This window comes from Acomys minous (genome assembly GCF_964271855.1).
Source record: "Acomys minous genome assembly, chromosome: 2".
Taxonomy (NCBI): Eukaryota; Metazoa; Chordata; class Mammalia; order Rodentia; family Muridae; genus Acomys; species Acomys minous.
In genome coordinates, this window is record NC_140484.1 from 142,569,822 (window position 1) to 142,584,804 (window position 14,983).

The window sequence follows — 14,983 nt, forward strand, 5'->3', positions numbered from 1 at the left end:
TGTGTAGCCTTTGTCCTGGAGTCCCTTTGTAGACCAGGCTGGCCTCACAGCGATCCGCCTGCCTCTGCTTCCTGAGTGCTGGGATTAAAGGCGTGCGCCACCACCGCCTGGCATCAGATGACAGGTTTTAAACCGAAGGTTACCTTGTGCTCTGTCGTAAGGCCTTTCCTTATACTTCGCATAAGTGTTTGTTCTTTTTCCCCCTCTAACTCCTTTCTTTCTCCACCCCCTTCCTGCCACCTTTGGACACTTAGAATTTTGATCTCTTGGGCTTTGTGACTTTGGTGATAGTGGGCTTTAGGGACTTTGGTCTTCTGGAATTGCAATCCTTGGGACCACAGCATGTGAGGTAGCATGTGGGGAGTAGAGCTGGTACCAACCACCCACCTGCACCACCCACCTGCACCACCCACCTGCACCACACACCTGCACCACACACCTGTACCACACACCTGCACCACACACCTGCACCATCTCCCCAGCTCTGTGCCTAGCTCGGAGTAGGAGCTGAGGTGTTAGGATTCAGGGTTTTTGGATTGTTGTACAGGTGACTCACAGCTGTTCAAACTCTTACTTCAGGAGCCCCATGCCCCTCCCCTGCTTCCTAGCTCCTCACGGGAGCTCAGAACCTCAGAGGTGGGACCAGCAAGGCTGCGGGAGTTCCTGCCTCAGGTGCTATTAGACCTGGTGTGTGTGGGAGCCAGGCAGGCCTGGTGGCTGTTACAAGCCCATGGTTTCTTGCTCCATGGCAGCAAGAGTGGATGGCTTACTGACTTCTGGTCGGAAATTAAGCAGGCTCTCATCTTTTTTTCTGACCTCTGAATATCAGGGTGTCCTTGAAGCAGAATGCCCCACCCCCACCCCGCCCATCTTCTTATGGCAGGGGGCTACAGCATGGCCAGCTTGTTTGTTTTTCTCTTTTTTTCAACTTTCTACTTGGCTTTGGATTACGTCTCTCTGTGTAGCCCAGGCTGGCCTCAAACTCACTATGCAGCCCAGGGTAGACCTGAACTGACCAAAATATCCCTACTTAGCCTCTCAAGTGCTCATTATAAGCACAAACTGCCACGCCTGGGTAAAAGCCTTTAGAAGTTTTTTTTTAATGTAATGGAGAAGTATTTTTTAAGTCGTGTCGATAATTTCGGCAGCCCTTTCCAGAAGCTCTGTTTTGTATTAGTGTTCACCTTATTCTCTTAAGCACATGTGTCTATAAACACACTCATGTATTTTACTATGTTACATGCACATATATTTGGGGTATGTTTGTTTTCTGAACCCTTGAAGGTAAATTCTATGGGGTATGCTTTTCCATCATATGTACCCCTCAGTCTTTTAAACGTCAGTGTTTGGGTCCTGAGAATAAGGATGTTGTTCCAAAAGTCAACAGTGAAAGTCCTCTCTCTCAACAGGATCTCAAATAGCACAGACCGCCCTCCAACATGCTTGGCAGCAGAGACGACTTTGAAGTCCTGACCCTCTAGAATCCACAGTGCTGGGATTGGAGTCCCGCACCACCATGCCCAGATGAAAGGGATACGCTCTTATGGTTTTCCATATCATCTCATGTTATGATAATGATGTTTCCTGTCGGATCCCGCAGTGTTATTCGATGGCAGTCCCTTATGACAACCTTATGAATGGGAAATACCAGCCATGATCTCATTCTGGGTGGAGCCAAGAAATGCCTGTGCAGTGAGTGAGTGAGTGAGTGAGTGAGTGACTGACTGACTGACTGAATGGATGGACTGATACGTGGATTACTGCAAGAACTCTTGCCTAATCTTTTTACTTAACCCCCACCCCCTCCTTGGTTTGTTTCTTTTTTGAGACAAGATCTCACTTTGCCACTGACTGGACTTGAGCTCACAGAAATCCAAGGCCTTTGCCTTCTGAGTCCTGGGAGTAAAGGTGGGCACCACCATGCCTGCCTCTGTCCCTGTCCCTGTCCCTGTCCCTGTCCCTGTCTCTGTCTGTCTCTGTCTCTGTCTCTGTCTGTCTTTGTCTGTCTGTCTGTCTGTCTGTCTGTCTGTCTGTCTGTCTCTGTCTCTCTCTCTCTGCCCCCTAACCAGGATAACTCTTTGGAAAACATAAATCGTTGCCTGGGGATGGAGACCAGTTGGTAGAGTATTGATCTAGCATGCATGAGCCCCCCGTTTGGTCCCCAGCACTGGAGAAACCGGGCACAATGCTACAGGCCTATCATCTCAGCGCTGGAGAAATGGAGGCAGGAGGGGCCAGCAGTTCAAGATCATCCTTGTGTACATAGTTAGTTTGAGGCCAGTCTGGGCTACATGAGATTCAATTTGAGAAAGAAAGAGTGAGAGACAGAAAAGAAAGCCATAAATCAGTGTATAAGCATACGTTCCTGGCCACTCTAACACCCTCTAGGGCTTCCCATGCTAAAAACTAGCATCCTCAGGATCATTACAACCACTCTTGTGATCTCCTCTCCATCACCCCACGTCCATCTGTCACCCCACACTTTGTCTCATCTGCTCCAGTCATACTGACACCCATGTTGCCCTGAGGATCCTAGGACTACTTCCGCCCCAGGGCCTTTGTACTTGGTGCAGTTCTGTTCTCCCCTCAGTTTTTCGAGTCTTTTTAAAACACTGAGTTCTGCTTCCCAATTTCTATTCTCCAATAACGTCCCTCCTTGTTCCTACATCTGAGTGGGCACTAAGAGCCCCACAGCATTTGTAGACCACTTAGAGTTCAGGAGACAGGGGTGGGGTGGGGGTGGGGGTAAGACAGGACCGAAAGTTCTCGTTCCTCTCTTCTCTTCTCTCAAACCAGTCATTACTTCCCAAACTTAGATGCTGACCGTAATTCCTTGCCAAATGCACCCAGCAGTCATACAAACCAAGGATTTCTCTTATCCAAACACCCAGAGCAGAGGTTGGCAAACAGCAGCCGAGCGACCAGTTGCCGCCTGCTACCTGTCCTCGCAAGCAGGACTCAGTCCCATATATATGTGTCGGAGGATCCCCACGGATTCTCACCGCACACTTGCTCCACAGTCCTGGGAGGCTCTCTTGGGTCCACCCCCAAAGAGTTCCTTTTATCCTGAGAACTTGGGGCAACACGCAGAACCGAGGGATTAGCAGGAGAAGGGGCTTGATGAAGGGGAGGGGCTTGTGGAGAAGACGCGGGAAAAGCAAAGGAAGGAGATACTTGAAATCAAAAAGAGACCAAATGTCTTCAGAAGCCTGTGAACTGCGCTGCCAAGGCATCACTTATCCAGGGTATTATTAGCTACAAAGCTATCTGCTCAGGTCGATGCTAGTATTTAACACAGTGAATCAGGCCTTTTATGACTGGAGGGAACTTCAAAAATAAAATGTGGGGTTCCCGGTGTCATTGAAGAAGAGTTCAGGGTTCATTCCTGCTTAATAGATCAAGGTAACAAATCATGCTTTCTACCAAAAGGGAGTGTTTGGAGAGCTTCGAGGGGAGGGCTGGGCTCTTGGCCTGATAGAAAGGAATTTGGGCTCCGTGCCCAGGCCTTTCTTCTGACCTTGTTCATGACCCTGAGAAGTCACATAAACCTTGTTGGAACCTCAGTTTCTCTCTTTGAAACAAGCACAGCTTACCTCCCTGGGCAAGCTGGATGATTAATAATGACGGTGTGAGTAAAATGTCTTTGAGGTCTTTGGATGAAAGACAGCTATAAACCACGCTAAAGATTTACTGTCTTATTAAAGGGATTGCTGCATATAGTACTCCATGGATAAATGCAGGCAAAGTAAACAGGCTCCATTCATCCGGAAAAGGGTAGGCTGGTCATCGCTCACAAGGACAATGACAGAGGTGTGCTCCTAGCTCACAAACTCGTCCATTAATGCATTCAGAAACGGATGCTGGCCTTGTACTGAGACAGTGACCTGTGCTTGGAGCTAGAAGAATCAGCCACCTGAGCTTAAAAAACAGTTAATTATAAGTGAAAAGAGCGCATGGGGGGGGGGCTTGGTCACTTGACTTGAAGATGAGAGGAATAGCAAGGGTTGCTACCAGGAGGTTAGGAATGGGGTTCAGGTAAAACAAGAAAAGAAGCCGAGAGAGGGCTATGGAACACTGTGGAGCAAGGGGTGGCCTGGCAGGGCTGACATGTCACATGGAAAGGTTGTATGCTGGCCATGTGGGAAGGGCACAGGGAGATTTCACAGCTGCTATCGATTCTGAATGTCTGAGCTTCTCATGACCTCAATCTGGTCCCATGGAAGAAATTCAAGAGAATTCATTATCTGCCACTTGCTGTGAAACCTTGAGCAAACTGTTTTCTGGACTTTAGATACGTTATCTATAACATGAAGGCATTGGATTAGTTGGATTTATTGAAAGTAATATTGGGTACCAATGACAAACCAGACCCTTTCTATGCACTGATGTGTCTTGTATTTAATACTGAGGCAGAAGTAACTGTGGCTCAGTTAACCATTGGGTCAGGCGTACAGTCATTCATGAGGTTGATTTCTAAGTATCTATTTAGTAGCAATAGGATAAGAATCAAGGAAAAGGCATGTGCTCCTTGAGAAAAATTAGGATTCAGACCTAGAGAAGGGAAGCGTGGCTGAGTTGAGGCAATCCAGCCATTGTCTCATCAAGGCAGCAGAGTCAGTGCTCCCACATGCTGATACTCTACCAAGAGTGACAAACATGTGACCTCCCAGCACATCCCCTGCTGGCTATAGTGCCCATCTTGTTGCTTCTCCTTACCAAATTTTTTTTCCTCTTGGCTTTTAGAGACAGGGTTTCTCTGTGTACTGTGTAGCCCTGGCTGTCCTGCTACTCATGTGCAGACCAGGCTGGCCTTGAACTCACAGAGACCCCCTGCCTCTGCCTCCCAAGTGCTGGGATTAAAGGCATGCACCACCATTGCTTATCGAATTTTTAAAAAGTTATTTATGTATATTAGTGCATGTCAGAAAGGGAACTAGATCCCATTACAGATGGTTGTGAGCCGCCATGTGGCTGCTGGGAATTGAACTCAAGACCTCTGGAAGAGCAGGCAGTTCTCTTAACTGCTGAGCCATCTGTTCAGCACACTTATTGAATTCTTGTAGTGACTAGACTTCCTAATCTCCAGGTCCTAGCCTCTCTCCCTCTCTCAGACTCACCCCCAAGCTGTTGACCAACACACAGTCTCATTGTGGTCACCGTGAGTCCATCTGCTAAGTCCAGTGTGTAATTCTCACTCCTCAGCTCCCTCAAAAGCAATTGACACTGTTGAACATCCATCCTTTTTCCCTGATGTGATTTTTTTTCCTCACTCTTTTAGGCCATCCCTGTCTTTCCTCTTTTTTTTTTTTTTTTTTTCTTTTTCTTAGCTATATCTTGGGTCACTGTTCATTGTTTTTGTTTTCTGGTGTCTCTACCTCTTCCCCAAATTTTCCTATTGTACTATTTCAGGGCCACCCCATGTCTACTCTTTGGTGAAAGCACACAGTTTCGAGAGCTTTCCATATCATCTTTATGCCAAAGAATCTCAATTTTCTTTTTACCTTTAATATAAACCTCTTTCTCGAACCTGAGCTGTTATGCAGCCTCTTGCTTCAGATGGCTTATGGGCACCCAGAATGCACCTGTGCAAAGGAGAGCCTCTTACCTACTTCCAGCTTTCTCCACCTTCCAGGCTCCCCAGCCAGAATTGTTGAGTTACCTTCTCTTCTTTCTTGTATCCTCAACTCAATAAGGAATCCTTTTGGCTTTGCCTTCAACATGTATCTAGAACCTGGCATCTCCCCCTGTGTGAGCAGCCCCGCTCTTGCTTGGTCATTTTCTCTATGCTGGGCTTTGCATCATGTGTTATTAGCACCTAGATGGCAATCCTGGCCCACACAGAGAGAGTCAGTCTACTGCAAAGGCGGTCTGGAAGCTTAGAAAGCATCCTGTTTTGTGATTAGGTACTATGGCAGATCTGGAAGCTTAGAAGGAACGGGGCTTCTACTTCTTCTCTCTAGTTTAGATGTTAGAGTTTCTCACTTTGGAGGACAGAGGTTGATGTTCGCTGTCTTTCTATAGTGCTCGCCACTTTGTTCCTTGAGGCAGGGTCTCTCGCTGAACCTGGAACTCTCCTATTTGGCCAGACTAGCTGGCCTGCCTCAGGGATTCTCCTGTCTCCGCTGTGCCGGAACTGGGATTACAAGCACACACCCATGCCTGTTTGTGCTTATGTGGCAAGCACTTTGTGGATACCGTGTTTACAACTCTGTTCACTTATCTTTGAAGTGAGGGGATCCACCATGTGTTAGGCACTGGAACAACAATTAATGCAATCCCGAATCCATGGATGGGTGCTGGACCCACTCAAACTACTCCACACCTGTCCTGTGTTTCATCTTTGCCTTCCCTTCCTGGCACGGTACTTATGAGATTAGAGACAGAACAGAGCTCAGGTTTGTCCAGTACTGACATTCAGCTGTGATTCCCAGGATATAACTTGTAGCGACCCTGCTTTTCCCTGGAAACTTTAGCAAAGTGTCCAGTGGACCATCTCTGACCTCAGGAACTCCAGTCATCCCAGTAGCCTGGCTGGACTGAGGCTAAGTAAGATGACAGTGGCCCTCTATCATGGTGACATTACAAATTCCAATTGGACTGACTCGCTCTGGTGCTTTATTAGGGCGTGGCCCTGATACCCTTCGCGTTTGATTTTTACCAACTCCCCGTATCCCAGCCCTTTTCTGTTCTCCATTCTCTTCCCAGCCAGTCTACCTGGTTCTGCAGCAGAGAAATCGCTGCTTGAGAGGACAATGACGTTCTCTGGAGGGCATCACTTATGCTCCAGAACACAATCTCACCAGCACGGATAAATGCGAAGTTTTGCCCTGCGAAGTTTTGCCGTTCCTAGAATCGAAGGTGACGGCAGGTTTCGGATAATGACTTATCTTTGGGTCTTCAGCCAAAGTGAAGTAGATTGGTGTTGAATGACTGCAGAGACACCAGGCTTTCATTCTGCTTCTAGCTGCCTTGTGAGAGGTCAACGCTTTTCAGTCAGAGAAGCTTCAGGGAGTCCATGGGCATCAAAAATGTCTATCTTGTAGATTTACTGTTTTATAAACTATGTGTATATGTGTGTACGTGTGTGTACAAGTGCAAGCTAAAGAAGTTGTTCGATTCTCTGGAGCTGGTTGTGAGACACTTGATGTGGGTCCCTGGGACCAAATTCAAGTCCTCTGTAAGAGCAGTATGCACTTTTAACCACTGAGCTAGCTCTCTAGTCCTTTAAAAATATTTTCTTAAATTTATGTGGTATGTATATAAATGTTTTCTTGTATTTCTCTCTGTCTCTCTCTCTCTGTCTCTCTGTCTCTCTCTCTCTCTGTCTCTGTGTGTGTGTGTGTGTGCGTGTGTGTGTGTATCTGTGTGTGTATGTGTGTGTATCTGTGTGTGTATGTGTGTGTATCTGTGTGTGTGTGTGTATCTGTGTGTATATGTGTGCATGCACACATGTGCATATGCACTCAGGTCATGTGTATGGTAGTCAGAAGTCAATCTCTGGGAATCCAGTTTTCTCCCTCCACCGTGTGGGTCTTGAGGACTGAACTTAGGTTATCAAGATTGTCAGTAAGCGCATTTACCCAGTGGGCACCTCAAAGGCCCAAGAATATATTTGCCAAATTTGTCAACCCTCCTACCTGTCTACCTCACTAAGAATGTTCATCTTTACACACGCACACACATGTTCTTCCTCTAAGTTTTGAGGTTCTTTCTGTTCATCCATGGCCACAATTCTGTCTTCTTGTTCATTTTGACTCAGCAAAGGAGGTTTCTCCACCTGTGGCCTTTAGAAACAAAAGCAGAGCTTGGGCCATGATCAAGACCAAGGTGAGGCAGTCAGCAATAAAACCAGAGCAGGCGTTCACCTCTTCCGGCAGCCAGCTTCTTCCGGAGCTGAAGACAAAGGAACTTGAGACCACATGAAAGTCTTTGGGTAGAGAGAAGTCTGTGAAGTCATGCTGTTGGCAAACAGGGGTTTCCTCTCCAGTGTGCTGCTGAGCCCAGATTGTTGACAGAGCCTTCTGTTCCCAGTCCTGATGGAGCCCCAAAAGCACTCTCTACGCCCTCGAGACTGGGGGGGTCTCAACAGACCTCATGCCTTCAGGCCACCCAAAGCAAAAGTCTTCTATGCTTGCAGGATTAGAGGGGAGAGCTTAGTTTTTCTCCCTATGCAGAAAAGGCAGAAGTAGATTCTTTTGATGTGCTAATGCCAGGGCTTGTCCTATGTCTTAGTAATAAAATACCAGCAAATCAGGGTCTCTCTGTCTCCTTCTCCTTCCCACTACGATGAACAAATACGCGATGGAGAGGCGGGAAAGATGGAGGAGCAGAGTGGTGTGTGCAGAACTAGAGACTTGACAACTGTGGTGGGTGTGAGAGGAGGCTGCTGCTGTTGATGGAGGAACAGGTCGTTGCCCAGTCAGGTCAGCAGGATGGTGTGAAGAAGCCTGGAGCTTGAGCAGACTCAGCCCCCAAACGAGCTGCCCAGGTGCACAGTCACCCTGCCTCTGAACAGTAAACAGGATGTCTGAGATAAAGAAGGGTCCATTTACTGCACTGGACCTCCTTGAGTGACCCCTGTGGAGGCCTTTCTCCTGGAGGCTGTGCTGGTCCATGGCCCACGCTTCGGCAGAGGATGATGTTGATGTCTGTGGGCCTTACTGCTACTGGAGACCAACTGAAGGTCCTTGGCACGTGCTGATACTGGAGACCACAGGGATGCTTAAGGTCCGTTTTATTGTCAGAAACCACGGAGAAGCCCAGAATTCATCCTCCTGCTGACTGTAAAGGCACCAAAGATCCTCTTGCAGTTTGTATTGATGACTGCAGACACACAGTTGAGAGAGGGAGGCACAGAAGGCTTCTGTGACAACCTCTGCCTCATCTCCAACCCCCCCCCCCCCCCGCCATGCCTTGCCCTCAAAAAGTAACATCCTAAAAAGAAAGCCACCCAAGAAAACTCTTAAACACTGTGCTAGGGATGGTCAAGTGTGGCTCTCCACAGTTGGTGGCTTCTGGCAGGGGTGCAGGTGGAGAAGGTCTCGGCTTTCCTTAAGGGGCTGGCCACTGGGAATTTGACTATGCTCCAGTGAATATGAGGACAATACAAAATAGATTTTGTTTTGTTTTGAGGGGGAGGTCACAAGGGATGGGGAGTGGACATGAGAGGACTGGGGAGTGGATCAGCAAGAGACTTCGTTCTTGTAACCCTGATCTGGAAGCTTGGCTTCTTTAGCAGTGACATTCTGCAGAATGAGCCAGGTGGAGAATAAGACAGACACCATGGTGTCTCTTGTGACCTGCCTTCCCAATGTCCGCTCACGCACATGGGGTGTGTGTGAAGAGCCTCACGGGAAGACACCAGGAAGCCCAGAACTCTCTGACTCTGGGACGTCGGCTCCTTCCATAATGGCAAGTTGCCAACCTGAAGATTTAATTTTTTTCAAAATCTACTTCTAACACATGATCAGCACTTAAGAGACTGGCAGACCACTCAGTGCCAGTCACATCCAGGAATTCTGACTGGAGCCACGAATGCCACTTGAGCAGTGTCTGTCCCAGGGTAGCAGAGCTCGTCAGGTCTTTGTTTCTATAGTCACTCATGCCAACTCTGATGGATCTTCCACAGAAAGAAATAAGCATAAGGGGTCAGGTCCCTAAGCCCTTCCGTTTTCTATCTTGGACTTCAAAATGACAAGAGAATCCCTTCAGATTCCCTTTGCCTGGGTTGGTCTTTCTCTTTCTACTGCCCACCCCAAGCCTGCCTCTGGGATCTGAAGGGTCAGTCCCTGAAAACATCACAAAGCTCTGTGCCATCTGATTTCCTTTGAAGCCAGGGAGGCATTGGCTAGAGACGGAAGGGTAGCCACAGGAGAAGGCTGGAGATTCTTCTCTGCCTGTCTGTGCCTCTGGCATCTGCTGCATCCCTGTCCCAGGCCACAGCTCCTGCCAGGGTGGATGCTCTGAGACTGGCTTTCACTGGCCCTGAGGTGTTATTTCTTCCCCCAGTCCATGCAGGCCTGCATCGCCACTGATGTTAATTATGTAGCATCCTAAGCTATTGTCTGGAGTCCATGAATTTGCAGGGTATGTTATTGCTCAGCAAGGCTTTCTAAATATTAATTCTCATCAAGGGACACATTTCAAAGCCCGTTGTTTCATTTAGGCTCATCAGATCTTTTTCTCCTTCCCTCCCTCCCTCTACCCTCTCTCCCTCCCTCCTTCCCTCCATCTGTCCCTCCCTCCCTCCCTCTCTCTCTCCCTCCCTCCCTCTCTCTCTCCCTCCCTCCTTCCATCCCTCCCTCCCTTCCTCCCTCCCTCCTTCCCTCTCTTCGTTCTTCCATTCCTACCTTCCTTCCTCTATTAACAGGGTCTCATGTACCCCAGACTGGTCTCAAACTAGCAATCTTCTCACCTCTTTCACACCGGGCCTCATCCCAGAACCAGTGTACCCAGATGCTTGTGTGGCCAGGAAGAGGAGTCCAGGAGGGTCATAAGGTCAGCATCACACTGACTTGTTTTGAAAGCAATGAAAGCAAATTCCCGGTTCTGCTGTGCTCCCCCACGAGGTTTGTGTGCTCTCTTTCAGATACTTCTGAATAGAGCTGTTGAATATTTCTCACTTACAAAATAAAAAGTTCACTGTATTTGGGCCTCATATGGACCTACGGAGGCAGATAAAAGCTGTTTCCGTGCTCCTCCCTGGGCAGGAAAAGTGAGGACTGGTTAGAAAGAATGTAGTCATTAAATGGCAGAGCTGGGAGTGGAGCTTAAGGTTCTTCACTCTCAGGCAAGGATTCTCTTCAGAGACAAAGGACAGAATGATTGACAGCTGATGATTAAGGAAAGACACCAGGAAGGTAGCAGAGTTGCATGATTCAAATCCTGCTCAGCACAAGACAAGGAAACCCCTGGGCGAGACACACAGGTGGACCCGGCCATCCTCCGAGGTGTCCACTCTCCAGCTGTAGATGCCCATCCTCCCAAGCCTGCCCATGTAGAACTTTATCCAGCACCCATCCCTACAGTGGCATGTGGAAAAGCTTTAAACATCTTCTTTTACTATAAGCTACTATATAGTGGTTGTTGTTGCTGTTTGTGTTATTTGAAAATACTTTGCAACCAGGCACAGCGGCGCACGCCTTTAATCCCAGTACTCGGGAGGTAGAGGCAGGTGGGTGGCATCGCTGTGAGTTCGAGGCCAGCCTGGTCTACAAAGCGAGCCCAGGACAGCCAGGGCTACACAGAGAAACCCTGTCTCAAAACAAAACAAAGAAAGAAAGAAAGAAAGAAAGAAAGAAAGAAAGAACTTTGCAAACTGTCGAGTGTTATGTAAATGTCTCTTATGATTTTGAAGTTGATGGTGGTGATATGGGTGATCGTGGTAGATTGCTTCTGACCTAAGTGTCCATTATTAGGACACTTAGGACACTTAGGACACCATTTCCTCTCCAATCTGAAGAACTGAAAGAACTTCAGCATGAAACAACTTTAGAGTGCTTTGTGGACTCTAGGCACAGAACCTTATTAATTCCTCCTAAGGTGTAAATAACCTATGCCCGTTTTTTCCTTCCTTTTGTGTTGCCCTTTGATACTGCCTTCCTTCCCAAAGTCAAGAAACTGAGCAACTCGTAGGCGTACTAATTCACTTCTCACATCAAAACTGCCCAACAGAACCACGCCTTCAGGACGTATTTATTTTGGCTCATGGTTTTCAGAGCATTTTCAGTTCATTGTGGCAAAGGGGTGGGTTCAGTTTGTGATGGGGGGGAAAGCCCAGGACAGGGTTCCTCACGTGGTGGCTAGACTAAGGAACTGAGCACAGGACCAGAACTAGGGGTTCCCCGAGTTCTGCCTGCCCCGCCAAATCGCAGCTCCTCTAGGTTCCACAGCCAGCCCAAACAGCACTGTGCATGGGGAAACAGGTGTTCAAACACAAGATGAGCCTGTGGGGGACATTCCAGACCCAAAGGGTGACAGCAGAGTGTTTAATAGTGGTCATCTCTGGGTCACATGAATCCAAGGGAACTTAGCCGAAAGTGAGGGTTTGAGGGAGATCAGAAAGATGAGCAATGTCCCCAGGTGGCAGAGCAGGATAGTTTCAGAGTTACAGGTGACAGACAGAGCTCTTGGTGCCCCCCTGGTGCTCTGTGCTCTATGCCAGTCCCCCAATGTGACCGTCCCTTTAGTGTCATGCGGGTTCTGCAGTGCTCTTTGACGTCTGCCTGGTTGGGTATCATGAGTGTACTTCTCAGGGGCCCCTCAGGGACATGCTCTCAAGGCAACTTGTCAGTCCCGAGACCAGGGCCTGCTGAGACAGCGGAGATGTGTAGAGTGTGGTTCAAAAGGCCCCAAGTGTCTCTTTTGAGTTCCTTCAACATGTCACAAGCCAACGGTGGCATTCCAAAGGCGTTCCTGCTCTGAGCTATGACTGATTCTCCACCTTGGAGCATGAGAGCCACTTTCAAGGCTTTTGTAAAATATTGATCTCTGGGTTCCATTTCAGATCAATTGAATGTAAACATCAGGCAAAAGATCCAAGCACTGAGACACTCCGGGGTGATCCCAGGACTCAGTCAGTCGGGAGCACAGGGCCTACGTAACTGTCGGCAAGAGCTGGGAGATGTAGCTTGTGTACTCCAAAGTCTGTCTTCAAATCCACTGTTACTCTTTACAGAGATGGTCCCTTCTTCCTATCATGAGCCAAGCCAACCATCTGCCCCAGTGGTGAGTTCCACCTGCCTTGTCTCCCAGACCCCCTCAGCATCCCTCAGAAAGATGCCCTCTGTCTCTGGGCAAACTCATCATCTGCATGCAGGCTTCCCTCAGCCTTAAGGCATGCAACTATAATTAGACTCTGGGTCAACCTGTTTGCCCTCTGCAACCACAAATGACTCCCCAGGCCACTGAATGCGGCAGACAGAGGAAGAAACAAAGCAAACAGGGCCCCGAGTTTCTGAACCTGTGCTTTACTCTGCCTTGCTTATTTAAATCACCTGTTCACTTAAAAAGATGTTTAAACTAAATTAGTTTGTGTGTGTGTGTGTGTGTGTGTGTGTGTGTGTGTGTGTGTGTATGGGCAAGTGTGCCACACAGCACAAGTGTGAAGGTCAGAGGAAAACTTGTGGAAGTCAGTTTTCTCTTTCCATCACATGGGCTCCAGGGATAAACTCAGGCTGCCAGGCTTTGTGGCAAGTGCCTTTACCCTCTGAGCCAGGCCCTCATTTATTTATTATCAACATGTGTGTGCACATCCACACAGACATGCACATCCCAAAGTGTACATTTGGCGGTCAGGGGACATATTTATGGAATCAGTTCTCTCCTTTTACCTTTCTGGGTTCGGGAATCGAACTCAGACCATCAGCCTTGTGGGGCAAGTGCTTTTACCCACTAAGCCATTGCATCAGCCTTGTCCGCTGGTAAATAGAGTGTTTTTTTTTTTGTTTGTTTGTTTTGTGAGCAGCCTCCTCCATCTGAATATCTTTAAGGACCACCATCTTTGTAGACACATCACCATGGAACCTGCAGTGTACCTGTCACTGGCCTAAGAGGCACATCTCTAAAGCACCTCTTCCCGTACCTGTCACTTGAACCGTTTTGACATCACCATCTCTCCAAACAATGACCATTTCATATTGCTTTTTCAGCAGCCACACTATGCTCTCAGATTGGCCTGGGTGGTACCTAGGGTTCTCTAAACAAGCAATTACTAAGTGTGGGGCTGTGGGTTTAAGTGTCAGCCCTGGTCTGGAGAAGAAAGTGGGAAAGCCCCCGTGGACTGCACATATGAGGGTTTGCTCTGGACCTGAGCTGCCAGCTGCTCAGATTTATTACTTTCAAGGTAGACAATGAGGACGGCCAGTTTCCCACATTTAAACTAAAAAACAAATGCCCCCCTTTCCCCTAGTAGATTGCCTGGTACACCATTCCTTCCAAGGAAACCGCTAGATGTGTCTGTGCGGTGGGTGGCTTGGAAGACAGCTCCCCAGTCTTTGTGTCTTTCCTGGAAGAGGCCATCGGTCCTAGATCCAGGAGGCCACTGTCATTTGGGCTTCCAGCAAACCTATTGGCCAACCCCAGCAGTGCAAAGAAAAAGCACTGTTCTGTTTTGTTTTGTTTGCAGTACTGGGGATTGAACCCAGGACCTCATGCATGCTAGAGAGGTGCTCTGCCACTGTGCTATTGCACCCACCCTTGCACCAAGGTTTGAAACTCACCTAATGTCTTTATTGATGGGCAGGGAGCTTCTATCTCCTTCCTGTCATGCAGCTGTGAGAATTATGCAAATGAGAAAGGACAGAAAAAAAAAACACTGGGTGATTGCTCTTAGCACAGCTCGTATGTGTGAAGGCGAGTCGTGGCTCCTTACAATGCCAACTTGCTCACCCTGGGTGATTGAAAATGCTAATGAGACACATGACACATGAAGTTGCAAGCTGGGCTACATGTAACATAGCATGTGTGGGAAAACATATGGTTTTTTTCAACTACTAAACCTTTTCCTTGCTCCAGCCTGCTTCCTCCCCAGGAAGCATATCTTTTCTTAATAATCTGTCTCTGTTTTTGCTATAGCTAGGTTTCTCTGTTCAGTTTCCTGTTCTGGGAACAAAAACCTAAAACCCCACCAGAGGTGTCCTCTGAACCCCCAAATCAGTGTCAAGCCACTTCGTGTACCTGTGTTTATTTTGCTGACTGATTCTGAAGGCCACAGTGGGTGACTGGCCCGTGCCACTCGGGATCAGTGTAGGTATGCTTCCTACAGTAATGACAGCGGCCAAGGAGACTCTCAGAAGCCACCTCGTGCTTAAACAATGTACAGTGTATACAAACACAAATGCAGCTTCATAGCTGACTTAGACATGAAGGCTTAGCTCCATTTCGCGTCACTGCTTAGGGACCTAGTGCTCCAGGGTACAAGGATGAAGAGCCTTTGAATCCACCACACTTTTTTTTTTTAAACTATTGATTAATAAGCAAACAC